Consider the following 27245-nt stretch of genomic DNA (forward strand, 5'->3'; position numbering starts at 1 on the left):
ATCTTGCATTTCATTTGAGAAATGCCACTCAACCATCGAGGATCATAGTTCAAATCATTTGGTGCTTAGGTTTGAAAAGATTTAGTATTTTTTAAAAAAATCACTTAGTAAAGGAATTGATCATATCAAGGCCTTTAGCTAGCTCAAATTATATTGGAATTAATTCTATTAGTAAGTTCTTTCTAATTAACTTCTTTAATTAGAAACCTAAACCAATTTAGGACACTTTGTCACGACCCGAAATTCCCATCGAGCCCGTGACAACCGTCGCGACGTCTCGATAGGCATTCATACCCTGAATACCAACCGAAACATCGCAAGGCTTTCATATCAGTTTCTTATCTCCCCTATGGTTAATCGTTGCCAAATGTCGTATTTAGAGGCTTTTAAGCTTTTTTTCGATTTAAAACAGTGGAAAAATAAATTTCACTTCATAGAGGCATTTTGGTCATTTTTCATCCAAAATTTCAAATTCGACCAAAATGTAATGCTTAAGCGAGAAATGCATATTTTGAAATCGAAATTAAATTTGAATGTCTAAAACGTGATTTAAAATGGAATTATAACCATTTAAATAAAATAAAAATATTCTATTTTCTTACAAATTAATATTTATAGAGTATTCTGAAAATGATTTTTAGTAGTGTAAAAGTTAAATATATTTATACAAACTATAATACGGAAAATCAAAGTATGAAATTTAATTTACAGTGCTACATGGGCTCACAAATGAACAAAAGTAGTAAAGACAGTACACCTATAGTTTTTGAAGTAGTATGGCCAACTATAGTTCTTGACGATGTTTGCTATCTACAAGCTAACCTGGCCTGAAATGATGGGATAAAAAAAAAGGGTGATATTATAAAATCTCAGTGAGTAAACAAACACCATCTAAATAATCTAAAGGCGAGTAAAAGGAGACAATTAAAAATAATTCATTTCAGCAAATTTTTCACAACACGAATATTCATTTCAACCAAATAATCAATATGACTCGTGAATTTCTCAAAACTTGGCTCATGCCAAATCCTGTACTCGGGGACATCTGGACCAGGGGTATCCAACCGAGTCCGCCAAGGCTGTTAAAAATTCATATTTCGCATAAATCATATTTTTATTTTGAAACATAGCCGTTCCTTGGCGTTGGTTGAGTCTCACTCTCACGCGGTGGTCCACGTGAAGTGCACTCAAAAAGCCCACCTCAGGAGATACCCTACAAGCCTCTACGACCGAGGTGAGAATATAAAGGAGTTTATCGTGCCCCTCTAATAAGTTGGCCCACGGAACCTCCCACAACTGCAGTAGCTAATCTTTTATCTACCACTTGATTTATAAAATCTTTTTCTGCATGACATGGCAATTTATCGCAGCCTAGCCTCTCAAGGCTAAATACACAGTACAAATAATTCTAACACCAAAATCAGTTTAGCCATTCATGCTCATTTATTATCATAAGCCATTCAATTTAAAACCATAAATTTACAACACAAGCAAGCAGTCTCCAATTACTCTATTTTCAAAACCAGTATTCGATTTTCTAGAAAATTTATAAAATCATTTTATAAAATCACAATTTCTCTTAAAACATAGCAATTTACCATTTAAACCAATTTTTCATAAAATCACACAATTTTATAAAACTACTCTAGATAATTAAGATGATAATAAGTTTACTCACAGTTTTCGAAAACTTAATTCGGGTACTCCAACTATTACTCCTCGGGTGCGATTTCTTTGCCCTTGCCAGAGGATTCGCCACCTTGACAAATTGCACAATTAAGAGGTTTACTACTTTGGTACTAAACCAAAATAAACTAATTTATACTACTAATGCATGATATGAAGTGCAAAATGTCTAAATTTTGCCTAAATGGGATGTTAGCCTATTTCGATCTTTTACCCGATATATTGATATACGCGTCCGTTTAAACTCCAAATTAATTTTTTCAGTTTTTATACGTCAATTGCACCCAAATTGACTTAATGTTCCTCAGTGTGGTGCAAATTATCAGTCTCGATAGCAAATTACGAAAATACCCCTAGTGGGTAAAAATTCGTATTTTTGCTTCAAAAATTCCCATTATTTTTCTAGGCTCATAATTCATCATTATTCATCATAATTCCTCAAATAAACATCAAGATCAGCAGCCAATATTCCCCTAGAAAATTCGGCCAATAATGGTAATGGAGGAAAATGAATTCTTTTCTTGTTGTTTTGTGTCTAAATTTGCTAAACTAACTAAAAACACTAACATAACTTAAAATCAAATTAATCTAACTTCATTCTCTCTCCATACCCATTTGGGCAGCCATGAATTCACCATGAAAACATGAAATCTAACCATGGAAAATAAGGAGAAAACCATGGGAAAGGTAGATCACAAGTCAAAATCAAGAAATTTTACCTTTGATTGCTTGATTCCTTGAAATCCACCAATTTTCCTTTAATTTTCCCACCTAGGTTTCTTGTTTTTTCCTTTCCTCCTTTTGTTCTTCCTTTTTCTTTGTTTGGCCAGCCATGTGAAAGAAAATTGGCTGATTTTTATATTTATTCTAAAGTTAAGTAATTAATGAATATAAACTTGACACATGTCACCTTATTATTGGTCCATGTGTCATTTCTTAACTATTAAGCTTTCTCTCTCCACCACACATTATTCAAGGGTCAAAAATGATGATGGGTGAAGACCTTGTGCTGAAAAAATGCTCTGGGGTGCAAAATTACCGTTTTGCCCCCAGGGTGGCAAAATTACATATTTGCCCCAAAAATTGAAAAATTGCCCATAGACATATTTTTCATCCCTTATACTCATACCATTCTCCAATTTGTCAAATGTGATCTAAATTCTCTCAAAATCTCAAATTTTGTTCGCGGATGGAAAAATTACGATTTTGCCCCTACACTCCAAAAATCACCGAAATTAAACTTTTTCACTGCCAAACCCTCAAATTATACTCCAATACTCAAATAATACTCTAATAAGTTAAATGGGGCCAAAAAACATCTTTTCTCAAAATTCTCATTTTGTCCGCAAGTGGCAAATGATCATTTTGCCCTTGGATAGTGAAAATTTCGGTTTGACTCCAAATTGATCCTCAAACTCTGAATTACCATTTTGAGTCATCCTTGAGCTGTGAAACTCTTAATTTCACCTCAAAATTCCTATTTGAACTAGTTCGAGGCTTAATCGACTTAATGGTACCATTAAGGGCAATATCGTTTTTTAACGATTTCTCGAACTTCCTAAATATGCAAACATTCTGTTGAGCATGTAAATGACGTTGTAATTATTTTATAGAACAGGGTTTGACACACTTCCTAATTTGAGTATCTATGATAAACCATTTAAAAAGGTTTCATGATCCAAATCATGTGTCCTAAATATTTTAGGATGGCCCATATCCACCTTTTAATCTTGTATTATCCATTCACTAATTGTAGAGTCCTAATCATTATTAGAAGTCCTAATTTATTAGTAAATTTATCTTAATTAAAATCTATCCTAATTAGATTAGGATATCATCTACTCAAGTTGACTTTCCATTTTAATTAAAATTATCTAATCTAATTAGATGTGGATAAATTTAAATCATAATCCCTTAATTTAGGGAGTCCTCATCAAATGAGGAAGACATAATATTTTTGGAGATTTACTATCAATCAATTCAAAATTGATTGATTCCATCAAGGATTCAAACTCCTTGATTTTAGGCATATATCCCTAACATTTAGAAGTCATTGATTAGCTAAGGATAGAATCTTCCTAATCATTGAATGTTCAATTTCTCCAGCAAACAACCATTTTCTATAAAGCGGTTGCATCCATGGCAATGGGAGGTGCGGCATCCATGTGTGGCGGCACCATGCACAACCTTTATCATGAGTGCCGTTTCACATGTGAAGGACATTCCTTTAATTTAGTTAAGTGTCCAGCCACTCAAAAATTAACTCAAATTCAAAATTTTATCCTTTAATTGAACCTTTCAAATGAAGATAATATTCTGAAATTTTCAGAACTAATTTTGCAAGATTGCCATTCAAAACTGATTTCCAAGCTATAACTATTCTCTGAACTGTTTTCAAACTTTCAATAATTAATAGCCTAAATCAGCTTTTTTGGCCATGAAAATTTCCAGAAATAATCCTCATTGAGCATTTTAATAAAGATAATTTTTCTGGAATTTTTCAGAATTAATTTTTAAGAGTTTCTTGTCAATTAAAACTGAAATTCATGCCAAAATAGTGAGCTGGACAGATTTATATTTGCACCAATTTTCTTGCTTGAAATCAGCATATTTGACCATGATATTTTCCAGAAATAATCCTTTTTGAACATTTTAATAAAAATAATTTTTCTGGAATTTTTCAGAATTAATTTCCAAGACTTTCTTGTTAATTAAAACTGAAATTCATGTCATAACAGTGAGCTGGACTGCTTTCACTTTTTGCTCCAATTTCTTGCTTAAAATCAGCCTATTTAATCATGAACATTTCATGATTTTGCTGTCCACATATCCAGCAATAAATGTGTAACAATTACATATTTTTTTCCCAGAAATTAAGCATAAATAGAAGCAAAATTCTGCACCTAAAACCATGTGTGTGCTGCCTTGAAAGACAGCCTCCAAAACCGTTCCTCATGGTTTCCTTTTTTCTTGTGCTTGCACAATGCAAAACACACATTAGTTAATTCTATATATGATTTAAATAAGTTAAAATAAGATTAAAAGATGCTACAAATGTTGCTGGACAGAATTAAATGAAATTGGCAAAGCAATTTTTTTTTTTTAAATCGATTTTAACAAAATTTCACCAAATCAAAATGCAAAACAACTTTTGTTAATCAAGCATCCATTGAATATTTACAAGCACTCAAATGGCATAAAAGGGGCTCTGATACCACTGTAGGGTAAGGGCTGATCATGCATAAAATACAAATAAAACGTAGTGAAAATATATTTAAAAAAATTAAATTAAGCCTCACCTTCCTGGGATCTCTTTCATGCCAAATTGAGTACAGAATCAAATTAAAAATAAAATATATATGATCATATCAAAGTTTACCTAAATAACAAAGGTTGATAAATCTTTTATTAAACCACCAAATCAGCCTTCAAAAGGCTCAACCACCTCAGCCCGATTGTTGCAAACCAAAGCTATCCAAGGAAACCTCGTGGAGCCCCTAATGGTGATCCACACTAATGAATTAGAAAATCCTTCTTTAAGGATTGGGAGTGCTATGCCTTGACAATGTTCTAGCAAAACTGAGTTTAAGTCGGTTGAGAGTGGAAGAAAGAAATGAAGAGAAAAAGGGAGAGAAAGAAAAATCGTGGGAGAGGAAGAGAAAAAGAACAAAAAAATTCTACTCTTTTCTTGGCACGGTTTTGCTGCACTTTGAGGGAGGAAAAGAGAGCTTTTTGCTGCAATTTGTGGAGGAAGAAAAAGCTAAAAAATTTGAGGTAAGAAAGCTGATTTTTTTTTTAGGTTAATTGCTGGAATTTTTGAGGTTTTTATGGCTGATTTTGGTGCTGAAAATTCAAGGTTTTTGCTGCTGAAATTGTGTGAATTTGTGCAAAAAAATTGGAGCTGTTTGCTGGTAGTTTGTGCAGGAAAATTGGATAGCTTTGTGCTGCCAAAATTGAGAAGTTTTGTTACTAGAAATTGACCTGGAAATCTGCTAATTTTAGAGCAGAAAATGACAGTAAAAAGGGTGAGAAAATGAGGCTTTTGGTGATCATTTTTGAGAGGAAAGGAAGAAAGGAAGCCACGGTGGTGAAAAGAGGAAGACATGGTGGTGAAGGGAGTGACGGTGGAAGAGAGAAAAAGAAAGAAAAAGAAAAGAAAAAAAAAGAAATAGAAAATAAAAAATGGGCATGGCCCAAATAGAAAATAAATGGGCATAACCTAATAGAAAATAAGTGGGCATGGCCCAATAAGAAATAAAAATAAATGGGCTTAACCTAAATAAGAAAAATGGAGAAGCCCATGGAGAGGGCCCAAAGGTCATAAAGAAATAAAAAAGGCCCAATGGTAAGTTAATGCTATATTTTAAGATTTATGGGTAGTTTAATATTGTGCATATTTTGAATGAAAAATATGCAAGTTGCTTAAGGAATTTTTAATTAAGTTGCTACCCATATAAATGTGTGATTAAGTATACTGAGTTTAAATTGTTGCTAGGAAAGTTTGTGGTGGAGGCGTGCCGAACGAAGTATGTGACCAACAAATAGGAATAATTATATACTTGTACGAATCAATAGTGAAGTAATATCCCATTATTATGAGGTGAGTAGGGGATGTCAATTTTAAAAATTCTGTATATATATATACATGTACGTATATTTTACGTGAAGTGCATAATTTAGGGAAAGCATGCGTTGATAGAATTTTAAGGAATTGTGGGTGTAAGTTATTTTTAGAAATCATTTGAAATATATATATATATATATATATATATATATATTAGACGTAAAGTGTTTTAAATTGGGAAACAAGCTTTTCGAAAAGATTTTCATCAAAGGAAATTGTGCCTTATTGTGTGTGTGGTGTGCATTCATGAAATTTATTACATATTCACCATGCTATTTTGATACAAAATATCATGCAAATATTTACAATGAACATTTTACGAAAAGAGAGTTTTAACGTGATGTGGGGACCGATATTTTGAGAAAGATTTAAAATATCCCCTTGAAGATCAAATTTGAATTATTTTAAAAGATGATTTCATTTTAACCAAGAAATCCAAGAGTAATTGGAAATTGCTACTTGTTGTGTTATAAATTGTATTTTGAATTGAATGGCTTATGACAATATTTGCATGAATGGCTGAATTGGTATTTGTGTTGAAATATATGAACTGTGTATTTAGCCTTGAGAGGTTGGATTGTGAAATAATTGCCATGTCATGCTATTGCAAATTTTATTGTATGGTGGGTTTAGCTTGCTGTAGTGGGTGGGTTCTGTGGACCAGCCTATTAGAGGGGCACATAATCTAGTTATATTCTTACCTTGGTTGGAGAGGCGTGTAGGGTAACTCCCGAGGTACAACTTTAGAGTTCACTTCACGCCAAACCACCACGTGAGGGTGAACTCAGCCAATGCTAAGGAACAACTATGTTTTTAAAATAAAAATATGATTTATGCGTACATGACTTTTTAACAGGCTTGGCGAATTCGGTTGGGATAGCCCCAGGCCAAGGTATCCCTGACAATCGTGTATGAGAATGGTTTTGGCACAAGCCAAGTTTTTAAGAAAGTCATAAACCATGTTGTTTATTTTTGACAAAAATGTAATGGTTTTATATGAGTTGAAATAAATTTTAACATTATGAATTATATTTCTTTGCATGGTGAAAAAGGAATTAAACGGTTTTTCGTAGCTCCTCTATTTGTTTATCTGTAATTCCTCGCATATGGGGCGAGTTATGATTTGGGCATGATTTTAAATATTATTTGGTTTCGCGGGAGCTTTCTAAATTTTATTGATTTGATTCAAAAATGATTATTAATATATTTTGATGTGAAAAATTTTATTACCTTGATTATTTATACTTTATAAGAAATTCTCGATTTTTATATAAGGCACAAACCCTCGTTTGAAACGAATTTCTTTTAAAATCTTGCATTTTTATATTCAACTGATCTGCCGTTTGCTTGTTTCCCATCTACGCCCTACTCATTGAGTCGATGATTACCATTGAGTCTATGAGACTCACACCGCTTTATTTCCTCTTTTGCAGATAGGGTTCAACCTAGCGTGTAGTCAATGACGCGTTCGGTCCACCGTGAATAGGTAAAAGCATCTCTTAGCATTTTATTCTTAGTCGCTCCCCTGTTAGATGTCAAGTCGTAGCATTTTATTTATTAAGTTGTAAACAAATTCTAAATTTTTATATAAGCATTAATTTGGAGATCATAGATTTTAATGCATATACTTATGAACAAAAGGAAAAAGTTTGCATTGATTTTTATATTTATGGTTCAATTTTTTATATGAAAGTATCAATATTATATGGTGATTGAATGTAGTGGATTAACGAGCAAATTCTAGACAGGCTTGTTCGAGACTTGGCGGGTTTTTTTTCAGAAGTCTTGGACACCGGCAGCGACCGAGGAGAGGTTGTTGCAATTTCACAATATAAAATCACTTTACCAAAGGCTTGTTCCCAAGGTACATTTTCAAAGAAAAATGGATAAAATCTTTCAAATGTTTGTACAATTGCATTCACAATCCCAAAACAAATTTTGAAATGCAAGTCCACTCACCAGTATTGTTGAGTCTTTAATCGACTCTAACTTCACTAATGGTCCAATTGGGATGGTGTGGCTTCTTTGGAACCTATCATCACATTAGCATCACCATTAATTCAAGCCACATACTTACAAATTCTAAAAGCTATCTCTTAGCTAGCTTTCAATTGCCATTTAAATGGCTATCTATATTCACTACCTTAACCACTCTAAAATGAATAAACATCCTACTGTAAAACATTCACAAGCCTAATCATTAGCTACCCTTAACATTTAAAATCAACTTTAATTTAATGCTCACCTTGATAGCCTTGAAATTTTGAAATTCTTTCCAATAGTTTTTCCAAGCTATTATAGAGGCTTTCTTTCTCTTTCTCTCTCTAAACACCTAGCTAGTGAGAAAAAGTATGGAAGTGGGATTTTTTCAAGGGTTTTAAAGAGAGAGAGTGGAAGAGCACAAGGGTTTATGGAAAGGGTGCACCAAAAGCATGAAATTTGGAGCTATTTAAGGAAGGTTGTGGAGCTTTCTTATCAAGCTTTCTTGGAGATTGGGAAGCAATGTGAAAGAGAAGAAGAAGAAGAAGAAGAGCTATTGGAGAATGTAGAAGCTGCTAGAAGAAAGAGATATTTATAGCCCAAGCTTATCCACTCCACTTAAATTACCAAAATGCCCCTCCGTAAATTAGCTTATTCTCCTCCAATCTTTTATGCAATCTTTTTACTTTTTTGACTCTAGGACAAGGTCCATAATGGTCTAGAAATGCTCAGGTTCATGAAAACTTAAAAATTCTAACTTAAGGTGAAAAATGACCATTTTGCCCCTATCGTGAAAATCATCAAAATTTTTGTTTCCTTGTCATTTTGCCCATATTTTCATCATTCATTTATAGCTTAGGTCTACTTAGACCATAATATTGTTTAAAATCTTACTTTTATGGGCTCACTAATGAAATGACGAAATTACCCCTAACAAGGGATATCGCGTATATTACTAACTATGAGTCTATAAAGGTCAAGGTCTCACAGTACTGATGAGTTTGTCGATAACAAGTCAAGGACTGTTAATGTAAGTAATAGAAATGAGTTAACAGATTTTAATTATATTATTGAATATGTGTATATGTTACTTAACAATTTCATTAATATATAATGTCATTTTCTTTTCTATTTGTAAGAATCTTATACATCTGCTCTATTGCAAAAGTACGTTATGATCCATCATGCCAACTAGAGTTCAATCCTATAGCATGGTTAGAGTCAATTAGAGGGTCGCAAATCGCTCGAACCCACATCGACGAGTTTAGCACCAAGATGTGACTTGCTACACTATTTGCCCTAATTGTGACATTTGAGTCTACCTATGGTCTGATTCCTTCTATTGCTACTACACGAGTTTCATTATTTGAACCTAAGGGCTACCAAGAAATGAAGCATGATGTGAAAGAGTTGAAGATTGACGTGCATGATATTAAGTTCATCATGAAGGTTATCCTTGAGAGGCTTCTAGATCTAGTTGGTAGGTCTTCATCATCACAGTAGTTGTACCCTGAGTCACAACAACAATCTCCCATTTCTAATGATTTGGCTGATGGACAATCATAATTCCCTTTCGTTGTGCTGTAGATTCCTTATATTAATGTTTTTCATTGATTTTGAGATAACATTTCTTTTTTAATTTTCAAAATATTTGGAGTAATTTTTTGAACAAAATTATTACTTTTAATATATTAATATTATTATTATTCAATGCAAGAAACACAAAATAAAAAAATTACAGAAAGTTAATTATTACTAACGAAATTATCGATGGAATTCTTTTAATATCAACGTATCTTATTTTTATTATCAATGGAATTTGTTTCATTACTGACTGAATAATACACATTATCGATAGAACATGAAAAAAAGTTTAGTTGCTAATTTCGTAGGTAAATTCGTCGATAAATTACCAACGACTTCACCGATCACGAGAGTCGTTGTTACATTACCAACAGATTTATGACAGTAAAACTTTTGATTGGTGACTTTATCGACGAAAATTTTAGTTGGTGATGTTACCAATGGAATTTTAAAATATTGATGGAAACTTATTATTGATAGGGTAGTTTTGACTGATTATCGACGGATTTTTCTGATGGTAAAATTTAATTTTTTAGTAATTATGCTCAGAAAACCGCAACATGTGTAGTGGAAGTATGCACTTAGAATGTGCTCTCCTAGTCTAATTAAAAGTCTTTTTTCAAAGTACACCTACAAAAGCAAAATTTAATCAGTAGTAGATTTTCTTAAGCAACTTAACATCTAACTTAGCTTAAAATAATCTAAATTCAATTGACCTAACATAATTAACTATAATTAAATAAAAACTAAAAATACTTCAAATCTATGCTAAAACTCAAGAACCTAGCAACTTAATAGCTAAAATTAAGAACAAATAACTCTATATCATAGAGTGATGAATACTTTCCTGGTACCATGTCTTCCTGGTTTGAATGAGGTATCGAGACTTCCATAGTGGGTCTTGATACTTTTAAAATTTCCTTGTGCCTTAATACTTTTGCCCTTGTAACTCAATTTTTGATCTTGGGTTGAAAGGTCTCAAGACTTATGAACAAAGTCTTGATACTTTTGCCTTTAAAGCTCAATTTTGCTCTTGAGTTGAAAAGACTTGATTGAGACTTTTGTATTAGGTTTAGATACTTTTGAAATTTCCTTGTGTCTCAATACTTTTGCTCTTGTATCAATTTTTGATCTTAGGTTGAAAAGTCTCAAGACTTATGAATTAACTCTCGATACTTTTGCACTTGAAGCTCAATTTTTGCTCTCAAGTTGAAAATTCTCAAGACTTACTTCATAAGTCTCGATACTTTTGATTGAGCATTTTAGTATATTAGTTTCTATTAGCAAAGTATTGAAACTTCAAGAGAAGGTCTCAATACTTACAGCTTAAACACTTGTTTTTTAGCCATTTTTGAGCTTTACTTTGTTCAAACACTTAACCATTTTCATTTTATCATTCAAGAGGTTTTTGAAGCATTTTAAAGTTTTATGTTCGCAATTTTTGATAATTTGTTTTAGACATTTCAAAACATGACCAATTTTAAAGCTAACAATCTCCCTTTTAAGATATGACAAAAATAATGAGTAAATTTGCAAATTTGAAGTAAAGTTCCCTCTAAATCTAAGAGTTTGAATGTTTTGTTTGGATGTTTTAAAAATTATTGAGGTCTTTATAGAAACACTCCCTTGCTTTCTATTGAGTTTGAAAAATATTTGAGTTAAAAAATCTCAATGTTAGGTTTAAAAACATTATGCTTGAGAACTATAAGTTTTGACAAATTTCTTGAAATTATTCTCCTCTTTTCGTTATATAAAAAAGAATGGCATTTTCAAATAGCAAAATCAATTTAAAAGCTTAGATATTAGGAACTTCATACCAATATTAGCCACATCGATAGCCACATCACCAATATACCAACATTTTCAAGTAACAATATGCTGGAAGTCATTAACCAAAGAGAATATGTATACATACTTAGCAAAGGAAAGTAAGGGATAATGGACTAATGAGAAGAAGCACAAGGTTGTCAAAACATCAACCATCCAACTAAACAAAACATTAACCATCCACAATTAACAAAACAAGGAACCCAAGTGTCATTACCAAAGACAAATGAAAATGCAAATGTTATGTAAATGTACTAGCCATCCAACTAAAGACTTTTCAAAGCAAAAAATGTAACATGTATCCCATGAGCTCATGATGATGATGGTGGTCTAGGAGGCGAAAATGATGATGAATCCATAGCGGAGTAGAAATCATTTTGCAAAGTGACAACTCATGTGTTGAGAGCATAAATCCTATCCAACAACTAAATGTGTGATGATTTTATCCTAGCTATTAGATGAATCTCCATGTTTGCCATATAATTCATAAGACCATTCAATGTTCGCTCAAAAGTACGGATGTTATGGGCATCACTTGCTGTAGCTAGTTGTTCATAAGCTTTTTCCTCATTTTCGCTTTCTTCTTCTCTTCCACCCCCTTTCTTCCTCTTTTTCTCCCTCATCACTTTCCTTTAGTGCATGCCTTTTTGGAACCCATTGATCACCTCTAAGTTCATAGCCTAATTTTCTGATTATATGACTATTGATGGTAATGTGTATTGGGTGAAAGGTAGGAGGGTCACATTAGTATTTTGACCATGAAAGTCAATGATTTGATTAATCACCATGACATAAATTAATTGCTTCCTAGCACCAGTAATAACTTCCATCATATTAAAGAATATGAATTTTGAGAGATTGATTTTGGTGTTTCTCTTAATGTGGTGCATCAATGACATATCCTCACTTTTGACCAATGAGTATTTAATGCCTATTGGTTTAATGGTACAGGCCACAATCAAATGAAGAATGTAATAAAAGAAAGGTAACATGATCGCATTCGTAGTGCCTTTGGCAGTAGATGCAAGATAATTAAAGGTTTCTCGAAATAGGACTTCTTCTCTTAGGTTTGTTTGAACATGACTTATAACTCCAGATTCGTCTAACTTAAGAATTTGTCCAAGGATGGGAGCAGCGATGGTGATCTTTTGGCCCATGATATAGGTGATGAACTTTTCACAATGGGATACCTCGTCACTTCCATCAATACTAAACCTATGATAAAAAATTCATGCTAGTTGCACATACTAATTCCTATTTAAGCTCAAATATTCAAACCATCCTAATTGCTTAAAGTTTCTATGTAAGGCAACCTTATTTCTTAAAGATAATTGAAATCTATAATTCAGCTAGGGTATTGATAACTCTATGATATAGAGTTATTTTTCCACATTTTGATTATTAAAAATAGCTAAGTCCTTGTGTTTTTAAGTAATTTTAGTTAGTTTTTATGCTTTTCGTTATTAAGTTTAGTGCATGTTGAACTACTTTAATTAGAGTAATTTTAGCTCATTTTTATGTTAAAAGTCCTAATTTGAGCCATTATTGATTTAGTGTTTGTTTTAAAGGTTCTCAAGTGCATAAAGATTTAAGAAAGTGAATTGCGTAAGGATGGCTAGGTGTACATTTTTACTAAACATGCTTTGGTATTTTGGGCATAACTCTTGCTACAAAAGTCCAATTGATATGATTTTTGGACCATTAGAAATATAAGAGGAAGGGATACAACTTTTTTGATTATCAATTTGCCTAGTTGATAACTCTATTATATAGAGTTATTTTGACACATTTTGGGGGCTTAAGTAGTTAGATCTTTGAGATTTTAGGTTTGAATCGTAGTATTTTAAGTCTTTTTCTAGTTTAAGTTTGATTATTTAATTGAGTAGTTAATTTAAGTTATTTTAATTAAATTTTATGTTTTTTTGTTTTAAATTACTTTAAGAGTAGTATTGGTAATTTCTCTTATTACTTTTGTAAGAAATTTGTTGAAAAATGCTCATTTAATGAAAATTCGTGCAAGTATGGTGGTTCCTTCATTTGTATATGTTGTGGTATTTTGATCGTATCTTTGTCTACAGAACTCTAAATGAAGTGATTCTTAGACCTCTAGACTTCTAAGAAGAAGGGCTAACAAATTTATGTTTACTACTTTACCAAGTTCAGATTAGATCATGGTCAAAATATTTGTCTAATTCAGAGCACTGCAGTAGTATGCATGGACTAAACATAATGCAGTATTTGTAGCATATCTTTCAATCCAGAGTCTAATTGACATGATTCTTAAGCCATTTGAAAGATAAGAGACAAGGATACAACTTTTATGTTTACCACATTTCTTAGTTCAGACAAGATCAAGTGAAAATCATGTTCGAAGTTGATAGACTGCTGCAGTGCTGGCGAAAGGAAGCTCACCATACAATTTTCCCGAGAGCTCAGTGCTGTAGTGCTGGAGAAGTAGCATTGCAGCACTACTGTAGCACAGTGCCACAGTACAAAGAAATCAAGGTTGCGGCATTAGGCGATCTTCCAAAAATGAAAATTTGATGGGATTTTGGAAATTAGGTTACTTGGATCCTATTTAATGGACCTTTTTCAAAGGTTTTAAGGGGGAGGCAACAACCAACTATTCTGGAGATTTGGAGCCAATAACAAAGCAAGAAAACAAGAGAATTTGAAAGAGAATTGAGATTGTGAAGCTTCAACACTTAGTTTTTTTCCCTACTTTTGTGTTTCTTTTATTTTCTTTTAGTTTTTTTCTCTACTTTTGTGTTTCGTTTATTTTCTTCGACATGGATTCATGGCTAAATTTCTTTGGATGTTGTTTTGATTAGTTATTATGAGCTAAATTATCCTTCTAGGATTGAGGTGGATTTCAACATGTAGTTTGAATATTTGTTTCTCTTTTATTTATCATGAATGGGTGTAGTTTTGCTTATTCAAATATGTTTTTAATGCTTTTGATTGCTTAGCCAACAATTAACTGATTTGTAAATCTAATTGAGACTCGACAGAAAGATTTTAGATTGGATTAAGGTTTGAATAGTGTATATTCACGTCACTTAGGTGATATGATTCACGATTTGGGTAGACATAAGCCAATTGCCATTCATAGCCACATTAGGACACTTGCTTAATGAACTTAATTTAATTGATTCCTATAGACATATAGTGAACTAATTAAGTTAGGTATTTGCACAAGCAACTCGATGGAGACTTGTCCATAATTTTGAGTTCTAGGTTAGTAGAACCACCCAGGAAAGATAAATAACAAGAAAAGCTGGTATCAGATGAAATGTTGAATGAACCCATAATCCTAGGTCTTTAATATACTACTTTTCTCAACTTAGTTAGTTTGTTAGTTAATTTAGTGTTTATTTTAATATGGTTTTAATTAATTTTTTGCAAATTTCGATTACTTAAATAAGATTAATTTGTTATAAGATTTTAGTACTCAGTAAAAATTTAGGAACAAATCCCCGTGGGAACGATACTTTACTTCATCACTATATTACTTGTTCAATATGTATACTTGCATGTGCAAAATCGACAACAAGTTTTTGGCATTGTTATTGGGGATTGTGTTTTCATCGTTATTTGCTAATATTAAAATTTTATGGATTAGTCTTAATTTAAGTTTATTTTTGTTTTGCAGTTGTGTTTAGCTGTTGTATGAGAAGAGCAAACAACTTGGAAACTATCCTGTGTGATCCAGAAATTGACCAAACATTTCGCAGACTTCAACAAGAGAATCAACAAGATGTTTACTCCAATAAATACAATGGTTGATCAATAGGGTGAACAACAAATCCAAGAGTGTGTAGTAGCTAACAATCATTGCTTAAGGGATTATGCTGTTCCTTTGGTACATGGAATTCCATCGAGCATTCGAAGGTTAGCTATTCAAGCAAACAATTTTGAAATCAAGCCAGCTATCATCACCATGATTCAAACATCGGTTCAGTTTTGGGGTATTCCAAGTGATGATCCAAATGGCCATATATCAAACTTCTTGGAGATTTGTGACACGTTCAAGCACAATGGTGTCACAAATGACACAATTCAATTGAGGCTTTTTCCTTTCTCCTTGAGGGATGAAGCTAAGGTGTGGCTAAATGCACTCTTTACTAGCTCCATAACAACATGGGATGATCTTGCTCAGAAATTTCTTGCCAAATTCTTCCCTCCGGCTACGACAGTAAAAATGCAAAATGACATCACTCATTCATGCAGCAAGATTTTGAATCGTTGTATGAGGCTTGGGAAAGATACAAAGAATTACTTCGACAGTGTCCTCATCATAGGCTTCCAAAGTGGCTTTAGGTGCAAACTTTCTACAATGGTTTTAGTGGGCATGTTCGAGCCACCATTGATGCCGCAATGGGAGGAGCTTTGATGGCTAAATCGATTGATGAAGCATACGATTTGTTGGAGGAGATGGCTATAAACAACTACCGGTGGCCAACAGAGCAAGTAATGCATAGGAGAGTAACTGGAATTCATGATGTAAATGCTTTTTCGGCATTAACCTCTCAAGTAACTGTTCTAACTAAAACTCTTGAATCTTTTGGTACTAATAGTTGGCAAAGTCCTTTTGTAGCTTGTGAGATAATCATGCAAGTCATCAGTGTCCAAGCTCAACAGAGATAGTGCAATTTATGGGTAATAGATAGCAAAATAATCCTTACTCCAATAATTACAACAATGGGTAATAGATAGTAGAATAATCCTTACTCCAACAATTACAATATAGGGTGAAGGAATCATTTCAATTTCTCTTGGGCTAATAATCAAGGTTCGTCTTCAAATCCAAGGCCAAATGCACCTTAGGATTTCACCAGCAAGTCGGCGCACCTATGTCAGAAAAGAAGCCAACTGTGGAAGATCTGCTAAGGCAATATATGACACAGAATGATAGCATTATACAAAGTTAAATAGCTCTCATTCAGAGTCAAGTAGCATCAATTCAAAACCTTAAGACTCAAGTTAGTCAACTTGCCAATTTATTAAACAATTGATCTTAAGGAACATTGCCTAGTGATGCAGAGGTGAATCCAAAGAGTGAAGGTAAGGAACAAGTTATGGCAATCACTTTGAAGAGTGGAAAAAAGGTTGAACATAGTGTTAGGCAAGCTAATTTTCAAGATGAGCTTTTTGAGAATTGTAACACCCTGTATTTTTGTATAGAAGTCAATAAGACCTTATCGACAAGACAAAGGGTCAATTGACACTAATTTAAATGCCGAAGAGCAGAGACGGGTGAAAAGAATATTTTGAAATAAAATATTCTGTATGCGAGAAAATAATATTAAAATAAAAAAATAATAATATTTTATCGAGGATGAATTAGAGAGTTAAAAGGTGATTTAGAAGTGAACCAAGACAAAGTGAGACACTTTGGGACCCGAGGAGACAAGTGGAGAATTTTGGAATAAAATAATATTTTATTTATTGTTAAAATTAGTCATGAAGGAGGACTATATTGCTAATCTAAGTGGAGGAGAAGAAGTAAGAAAAAATTTCATAGAAAAGTGACGTTAGTGTGGCCTACGTGCTTTCATTAAATAAAGTAAGAGAGGGTAAGTATATATTTAAATATTATTGACATTTTGGTGAAGTATGAATTTGATAGTCTATTTGTATAAGTGCAAAGGAAGAAAAATAGAAGGAAATTGGAATTAAAGGAATGATGGGAGGACCTAATTGAAAAGAATAAGAAGTTGAGAGGTGGAATTGTAAATAATGAAAAGTAAAAGGGTGAAGTTGTAATTATGAACAAGTTGAAGGATCAAATTGTAATTTATGAAATGTTTGAAGGACTAAATTGTAAAGGATGAAAAGTTTGGAAGGTCAAATGGTAAGTAAGGAAAAATTTGAGGACTTATGTGCAATTTCACCATTTCAAGTTAAATGAAAATTAACTAACCAAGGAAAATTAGATTATGTGGGAGGATGGAATATGTCACGACCCGGTATTCCCCTCGAGCCCGTGACAACCGTTGCGATGTCCCGATAGACATTTATTACCCAAAATGCAACCGAAACCCCACAAGGCTTTAATATCAGTTTTCACACCTCCCTTGTGAGCAACAATTGTTTAGTATCATGTTTTGAGAGATTATAAACTATTTCCAAATCAAAACAATAGAAAAATAATTTTTCACTCACAGGGACATTTTGGTCATTTTTCTTCAAAAGTCTCGAAATCAGCTAAAAATGTAGTATGCGAGTGGAAAACACATATTTCATAATAAAAAATAAGTTTAGATGTCTAAAACATTCATTTAAAGTGAAACTATAAGTATTTGATATAATAAAAATATTCAATAAAATATTATATTTTCTTATAAAACAATATTTATAGAGTTACCGGTAAATAATTTTTGTAGCGTAAAAGTTAAATAAATTCATACATACTGTAATACAGATAACTAAAGTATAAAATTTAATTTACAGTGACACATGGGCCTATGAACGACTAAAAGTATCTCAAGTGGTAAACCAACAGTTTTTGAGGATGGAAGTCCAACTGTAGCCCTCAATAAAGTTAGCTATCTACTGACTATCCTGAGCCTGAAATGGGTGAAAAGGAGGGTGATGAGATTATATAATCCCAATGAGTAAACAAATACCATCTAAAATATCTAAAACTGAGTGAATAGAGACAGATTAAAATAGATCATCATACTGTAATTCATCACCTTTCAACTCATTTCAACCAAATAAAATCAATTCACATAAATCGAGTAATCAACATGGCTTATGAATTTCTTAAAACTTTGGCTCATGCCAAAATGATTCTCATACTCAGTTATCAGGGATACCTTGGCTGAGGGCTATCTCAATCGAGTCTGCCAAGGCTGATAAAAAGTTATGTACGCATAAATCATGGTTTAATTTTAAAAACATAGCCGTTCCTTGGTGTTGGCTGAGTTCACCCTCACGTGGTGGTTTGGCAAGAAGTGAACTCTAAAAGTGTACCTCGGGAGTTACCCTACACGCCTCTCCGATCGAGGTAAGAATATAATAGGGTTACCGTGCCCCTCTAATAGGCTGGTCCACGAAAACTCATCCACTGCAGCGACTAATCAATAACCCACCAATTCAATAAAATTTAACAACATGACATGGTAATTTTATCATTATCCAACCTATCAAGGCAAACAACAGTTTATATATTTACAACACAAATACCATTTCAGCCATTCATGCCAATATTGCCATAAGCCAATCAAATAGAATCATAAATTCACAATTCATCAAATCGTCTCCAATTACTCTATTTTTAAAGCCATCATTCAATTTTGAGACAATTTATAAAATCATTTCATTTAAACACATTTTGTTTATAAAACATAAAGATTTACCATTTAAACTCATTTTCCATAAAATCACAAAATTAGATAAAAACCACTTTAGATAATTAAGACGATAGTAAGGTTACTCACTATTTCGGGAGTCAAATTTTGAGTACTCCGATTCTTGATCCTCGGGTACTATCTCTTTACCTTTGCTAGAATGCTCACCACCTAGATTTACTACATTTGTGTTAAATTGTTAGAAAACCAATTCAGGCTATACTAATGCATGAAATGGAATGCAAATTGTTCGGATTATCGTCTACATGCGGTGTTGGCCTAACTCGATCTATCACCTGATTAATTGGCCAATACGTCCAATTCAACTCAAAATAATTCCATTTTTCTCCCAATAGTTCAAATCACCAAACACAAGTCAAATAACATAAAATTTAGCAAAACCATCCTCACATTTCTTCTTGAGAATTTCGGCCATGGTGAGTGCATCAACACTATGATTTTTCCTACTTGATTTTCTCACCATAATTCATCATTTCGTAACCAATTCACTTGAAATAAAATCAAATCCACCATCCACACTCTACATGGAAAATTCGGCCAATGATGGGTAATGGGAGAACATGAATTTTTCTTGTTTGTTTTTCATGCTACAGATCACTAACTAAAAACACTAAAATACATTGAAATCTAACCAAATCAAGCATCAAAATCTTTCTCTAAGTGTTCATCTAGCAAGATACCCATCATGAAATCATGTGATTCAACCATGAAAAATGTAAAAGAATGCATGGGAAAGGTAGATCACAAGTCAAAATCAAGAAATTTTACCTTTGATTGCTTGATTACTTGAAATCCACTAATTTTCTCTTGAATTTTCACCCTAGGGTTCTTGTTCTTCCTTTTCTTCCTTTGTTCTTGCTTTGGCCGGCCATATGAAGAGAAATGGGCTGATTTTGTGCTAATTTATAAGGAAAATAATAAATGGATGAAAATTTTACACATGTCACCATTCCATTGGTCCATGTGTTATACTTACCCATTAAGCAATCTCTCTCCACCACTTAAATTTCCTCAATTATTCATGATAATATTAGGTAAAATCCATATGCTGGACAAGTGTTGGATGGTGTAAAATTACAATTTTGCCCCTGAGGTGACAAAATGACTATTTTACCTTTATGCTCGAAAAAATGCCGAAATTAAAATTTTTCACTTCTCAATTCTAATTATGTTCTAAATAGTCAATCTTGATCAAAAACTTCTTCCAACATTCCAATTTTAACCTCGGGTGGCAAAATGACCATTTTACCCTTAGGTCATGAAAATTTTAATTTGACTCCAAATCGGTCCTTGAACTCCGAATCACCATTAAGTCATTCTAGGGTTTTAAAATTCTCAATTTCATCTTAAAATCTCTATTTGGACTAGTTCGAGGCTTAATTCAATTTAATTGTACCATTTGGTACAATACCGTCCTTTAATGATTTCCAAGGTACCTAAGTAAGCAAACATGCATTCTTATGTAGGAATGGCATAATAAACATATTGTAGAGCCGGGCTTGACAGAATATGCCTATAACAAATGCTATTACATGCAAAGATAAGAATGTAAGGAGGTACTTTTAGTGGGGAACATGTGGGACCCCTATCGTGTGACAAACAAAAAGGCATCGGACAAAATGAATAAGATAACAGATGCATTTGGATTTTTAAGTTAAAAGAATGCATGGAAGATTTATGCATGATGGACACTTGGTGACAAATTGGACTAAAGGAAAGAAATGGTAGTGCATGTGATTTTATTGGCTAAATGGGAGGCCAAATGAGAAATAGTATGGAAGGATGCATGTACAGCCATTGGACAAAAGTAAGGTGGTGTAAGTAGAAACATGTTAAACTAATGGAAGAATGGGAAAATGGGAGAATGGAAGTGTAAATTGAATGGCTGGCCATGCATGGAGGTGAATGGGATGGATAATGTAAAAAGATATTCAACCAATTAAAAGAGATGGAAATTGGATGCATGAAATCTTATAGGTTGGCAAGGGCAAATGTGTGCATGCAATTTGATTGACAAAGTGGGTGGCCAAATAAATAGCAAAATTTCAAAAGGAAAAAGAAATGAGAATTGGTCTTGGAAAGCTTGTGAGAACTAGCCATTGTGAGAGAATAGAGAAAGACTTGTTTCTTGAAAGTTTCATTCGAGGAGAAAAGAAAGAGAGAAAGAAAGAAAAAAAGTGGGGAAGGCTTGTGTTTGTGAAGATTCAAGAAAACCTTAGGTTCTTTGCTCTTCATTGTTGAGTTTAATATATCATCACCTAAAAAGGAATCTTCAACATGCAAGAGAGGTACCGTGGAGCGTGAGGAAAGAGGAAAGCTTGGTTCCAAAGTTTTAAGAGAAACAAGGATAAGCATTGTGGTTTTGGTTTTATTAAGTTTTGACAACTGTTGGTAAACATAAGAAATGTGTTGTGGCAGCAAAAAAAAGCTTGATTGGAGAGGATTTAGTGACATGCAAGCCATTAAACCCTTGGATGCATGATGGATTCAAAGTGAAAGAGAAAAGGTAAGCATGGTATTGTGTTTTATGGCCTATCGTTGGTAGAATTGTTAAGAAAATAATTTGTGAATAATGTTGGCAGCTTGGTGATTGAAACTTGGAAGAATATTAGAGTGCATGCGAGGCTTAAGCAACCTCAAAGGTAAAAAATGTATAATGCTTTAAGTATGGTTAGAAGATTTTGAGAAAATGGCTATTCTTGTGTTCATTGAAAATTTGAAAGACATATTGTGAAGAATTATGATTGTTGGAAAGATATAAAAATGCATGAGCTAGTTAGAAATGTTAAAGTTGCTTGCCATGTTGTTTGAAAGAAATAAGGATGAATAATGTGGATGGAAGATTGGGAAACAAAGCATTGAAAGTTAGATAAACAAATTATGCATGTAAGCTTGGAAATAATTGAGTGAAATTCGATTGATTGTTGCTGCCATATATGTGGTTAATGCTATGAAAATATAAGATGAACTATGATGAATGTTGCTTGGCAAGGTTGAAATGGGCACTTAATGTTTTAAATAAGTTGGCGGTACATGTAATATAGAGAATTATGTGTGCAAAGGTTATGAATTCCTTTAGTAAAAATATGTCAATATGCATATGAATATGCAAAGGCTAATTGAGAAGAAATGGTGATTTTAGCATGATTTGAGTTATTATGATAATGATTAATGTTTGAATGAGAAAGAGAATGGAATAGGATATAAAAGCCTTGGTAAATGTGGGCAGCAAATGTAAGATAAATGAATTATAATGTTACTAAAAGTATTTTGGAACTAGTTGCTGCCAGAAGATTGACTAAGTGAAAGATAATTGCCGAGGACATAATTCAAGGAGAAACCGGGTGACTGGCAAGTCATCTTGATGAGTTGAGGACATAAGGAGTTTAATTTGGCAAAGTAATATCCTACCAAGAGAGGTGAGTACGAGGTGTCAATTTTAAAAGATTCTATGCTATATCAAAGTATATGTATAGTATTATTCAATGCATTTATGGAAAGCATGAGTTCCTACAAAATGATAAGTGATTTGAATACATGGTTTGGAATGATTTATTCACTGCTTTTGTGGAAAGCATGAGCTGGTAGAAATAATAGGCATTTGTGAATGCAAATTGAGTTTAAATGTGTTTTTTGTATACTATATATACATGATATATGTAAAGTGTTTTAGAAATTGGGAAATAAGCCCTTTTACAATGTTTTGTATCAAAACCATGCCTTGAATCTTTGTGTAGTGTGCATAGTTGATTGTACTTGATAAATGGCTTAAATTTGAATTCTTGTGAGCTAGTTTTAGTCTGAACTTTATGCAAATGTTTACACCGTGCATTTTAATGTAAAAAATAGTTCTGAAAGGTTGCCAAACCTTATTTCCAAATGATTTAAAAAAAAGCTCTTGAAAACCTTGATTTGGTTTTAAAAATGGTTTTGACAAACCGAGAGCATTGAGAGTAGGTGAATGTCACATCAGGATAGTGTGACCCTTATGCACAAGTGAGCTTTAGCTAGAGCACCTTTTGGGTCACCGACTGGCTGTTAGATGTGGCTAAGCCACGGTTTGTGATTATACTAGGCAAGGCCACAGGTTGTTATACGTGGCTAGACCATGAGTTGATATACGTGGTTGCGACCACATGATTTCTTCGATGTTGGCCAACATTGTCGACATTGGCATGGCTTTGGGAATCTGGTGGAAGTGGGCCACCCGAATGTTATTACGTGGAAAAGGATCCATGGGTTGATTATCTATGATTACCAACTCAAGAGTCTCGAGAGTTTTTAGACTCATACTCTTTTGCATGGTGGAGAGATATTGTTTTTTTAAAGCCCCCTTTTTTAATTGAAAGGTTTCAGTGCTTTATATGTTGATCATGAATTACTGTATGTAGATGTACTCAATTATTTTTACATGCCACATGGTTTGGGAGCGTGTGCATTTTTATACGGCCATTTGTATTTATGAAGGAAATAAATGATTTCGACGATTGAAATCTATTTTTCTATGCTTTGATTTTGGCATTGTTTGCTAAGGAAAGTATTGCACTCTGATTTTCACAGCATTATTTTTACAAGGTACATATACCTTATTTGTTATTTGGTTTTATAAGGTTATCATTTTAGACTCTAGTTTTGTCCTTAAAATTATTTGCTCGAAGCTTGTTTCCCATCTACGCCTTGCTCACAGAGCCGATAATCATTGAGTTTGTGAGACTCATCTCCACTTATCTCCCTTTTTGTAGGTAAGTGATTGGCCTAGCGTGCATTCATCGGCATATATTGTCCACTGCGGATAGGTAAAGGCATCTCATAGCACTTTATTCCGAGTCACTCCACTGCTAGAGGTCGAGTCGATTATAGTGTATTTGTTTGTAAATAGTCATTGGTCTAAATGTGAAAGTGTATAATTCAGAAATTATAAATCTTGATGTATTTGTACAATTATGTGGAATAAAGGTTAAGTCAATCTATTATGACTTTTGTTCAAATCATATTACAAAGAGTTATACAGTTCAAAGCAATTACATAAATTGGTGGAATGAATATAATGTATTAACAAAAGTTTCAATTAAGGCTTGTTCGGGACTTGGCGGGTTCTCCCGCAAGACTTGGATATCGGTAAAGATCAAGGAGCCATCGCTACAAGAATAAAACGATGATTGAGATAGCTGACAAACAAAGTTAAGAGAAGGACACAAAGGGATCTTTACGACCACCACCCTTTCCTCAATGCCTTCAAAAACAAAAGCTTGATAAGCACTTCCAAAAATTTGTCTAGGTATTCAAAAAGCTTCACATCAACATTCCTTTTGCAGAAGCTTTAGAGAAAATGCCATCATGTGTAAAGTTTCTAAAGGACATATTGACAAAAAAGAGGAAACTAGAGGACTTTGAGACAATTACACTCACTGAGGAGTGTAGTGCAATAATCCAGAAGAAGCTTCCACCAAAGTTTAATGACCTACGGAGTTTTTCTATCTTTTGCTCAATCGGTAATTTTAATTTTTCAAAAGCTTTGTGATTTAGGTGCTGGTGTCTCAATTATGCCTTTGTCTACTGATAGGAAAATTGCATTTGTCTACTGATAGGAAAATTGCACTGAAGGAGATTCAACCCACTACATGTTGGCTCCATTAGTTTTTGATGATAATAAAACATTCCCATTCATTTGTGTCTAATATTTTTAATAGAGTGTGCAGGTCAAAAAATTGTATGCAAATATTTAATCAATCATTCAAATGCACATATCAAAAAGCATAGAAATAAGGAAGTCACAATTGATCAACAAGACAGAAGCCCCTTAGTCGATTAATGAAGAGTTAGTCAGCTAAGATTTAAATCAAAAGTTGGTGGGCTGAAGAGTGTTGAGAAACATAACCAACTTAGTCGACTAAGTGCACACTGCCAGAACTGCCAGAACTGCCAGAAACTGGGAATAGAAGACAAAGACGACTTAGTTGACTAAGATATTAGTTAGTCGACAAAGAGCATTCTGCTAGAAAATTTGAATTTTGCACTAGAAGATAAATTACCAGCCAGAATTGCTACCAAACTGTTCCCAATGGTCAAAAACTATCTAACTCACATCAGAGCTGATTTTTCAACTATAAAAAGGGTTCCAATGGTTATAAATAAAAATGAAGGCTTCCAAGAACACGCAAAAGCGCTAAAAAACCAAAAAATAGCTGCTACTCATCTGCTGTAGTCAACTCCCATCTTTGTAATTATGATTTGCACTTCATTTGTACTACTTAGATCAACCTTGTGATCATAGGTACACTCCTTTTACTTCTCTTCTTGTGTTCTTAGAGTGGGAGAGTCACTTTAAGGGATTGATTCAAGCTAGAATTGCTTGATTAGGTCTAGGTTCTAACTTAGCCTTGAAAAGTTAGTTATTGGGTTTTGGTTGATCCCGTGAAAAACCATTGTTGCAGGTTGTGGTTGAGCCTTTGAAAAACCACTTTGGGTTTTGGTTGAGCCTGTGAAAAACTATTGTGAAAGGTTTTGGTTGAGCCTTTGAAAAACCACTTTAGGTTTTAGTTGATCCCGGTAAAAACTATTGTGAAAGGTTTTGGCTAAGCCATATAAAAGCCATTGTAAAAGCTTGGTGAATGCTTGTGAATTTCACTGTTCATAATGAATTGGTTTAGAAATTCTTGGTTGAACAATCAAGGTAGTGGATGTAGGTCTTGGACCTAATCACTCTAAATTCCTACGTATTGTCTACTTTGTTTTTATTTTCATTGCTTTTCAAATTAGTTCCTCATCTTGCGAAAAGCCAAAAAGTGCTATTCACCCCCCCTTTAGCACATTTATTTGGGACCAACAAGTGGTATCAGAGCCTAACCCTTGTTATTAAGGTCTAACACCCTTGGAAAAATCTAAATGGCTTTACAAAAATCAGTAATTGCTGAGAGACAATCAACAAACAGACCATCTCTGTTTGATGGCTCTAACTATCCTTATTGGAGCACTAGGATGTCAACATATATTAGGACAATTGATTATGAGATGTGGGATGTCATAACTAATGGATCATTCATTCCCTCAATTCTAAATGTAGTGACAAATGAGATGATCACTAAGCCAAGGTCTGAATGGACCGAGGCTGAAACTAAGAGAGTACAAACAAATTTTAAGGCTATCAATATATTGCATTGTGCCTTGACTCCCACCGAATTCAACAAAGTATCAAGCTGTACAACAGTTAAACAAGTGTGGGATAAGTTTAGGATATCCATGAAGGGACTTCTCAAGTCAAGGAGTCCAAGATAGCCCTCTTGATCCATAATTATGAAATGTTTAAGATGGAGCCTAGTGAAGATATCACCAGCATGTTAGATAGATTCACGAACATCACAAACAAACTTAGTCAGCTAGGCAAACCAATACCTAAGCATGAGATTGTTAAAAGACTTCATAGAAGCCTACCAAAAAATTGAAAGCCTAAAGTGACTGTAATCCGAGAAGCCAAGGACCTAAATGTTATTACTCTAGATGAGATTTGTAGTTTTCTCCTTACTCATGAGCTAGAACTCAAGGAAGAGGAAGGAGAAGATAAGAGGGAAGCAAAAGAAAAGAAAAAGAGCATTGCATTAAAAGCTAACATTCTTGAAGAAGAGTTGGAAGAGCTATCCTGTGATGATGATGAAAAGTTGGCACTGGTTGTGTCACGACCCAATTTCCTGGGCCATGACCGGTGCATGAGCTCAATGAGCATAGCTCACTAAGCCCAAGCAAGCCTATCCATTTACCTTTGCTTAACAACTTTATCATATCATGCATACACACACACACACCTTTTTTCGGGTGTGAACATAGCCAAAACACAATGGCATTATCGATAATAATATACATGCACTATACCAGTCATGTATTTAGCAATTTACATTGCATACACATATTCACATTGTTATATTGTATTCACAATACAAAAGGACCCATGACTTCCAGCGGAGACATTTACAATAAGAGGGATTACTATCGAATGCCAAACACATACCCAGGAGATGCACTACGGAGACTCCTCGATCTGGGGTTCAACAGTCACCTGATATGAAAACATGCTAGCTGCAACGAGAAACTCTCGGGTTTGAGGACCTTTCACCAGAACTGGTTCTCGCTGCAACGAAAAACTTTCTGTTTTAAGGTAACGATTTCTCTGCAGT

General features: G+C 33.6%; 1 long non-coding RNA gene and 1 other non-coding gene across 2 annotated transcripts; one reads left to right on the forward strand and one right to left on the reverse strand.

Moving 5' to 3' along the window:
- The first annotated feature begins 5503 nt into the window (after positions 1-5503).
- Positions 5504-16264, forward strand: LOC108660770 (uncharacterized). The gene is made up of 4 exons (XR_016024733.1): positions 5504-6286; positions 7744-7796; positions 8059-8174; positions 15354-16264. It is a non-coding gene; the product is annotated as an uncharacterized LOC108660770 (long non-coding RNA).
- Positions 15903-16006, reverse strand: LOC148764140 (small nucleolar RNA R71). The gene has a single exon (XR_016024891.1). It is a non-coding gene; the product is annotated as a small nucleolar RNA R71 (small nucleolar RNA).
- Positions 16265-27245: the final 10981 nt, after the last annotated feature.

Source organism: Theobroma cacao, chromosome 2, assembly GCF_053813885.1.
Source record: "Theobroma cacao isolate CCN51 chromosome 2, ASM5381388v1, whole genome shotgun sequence".
In the NCBI taxonomy this organism is placed as follows: Eukaryota; Viridiplantae; Streptophyta; class Magnoliopsida; order Malvales; family Malvaceae; genus Theobroma; species Theobroma cacao.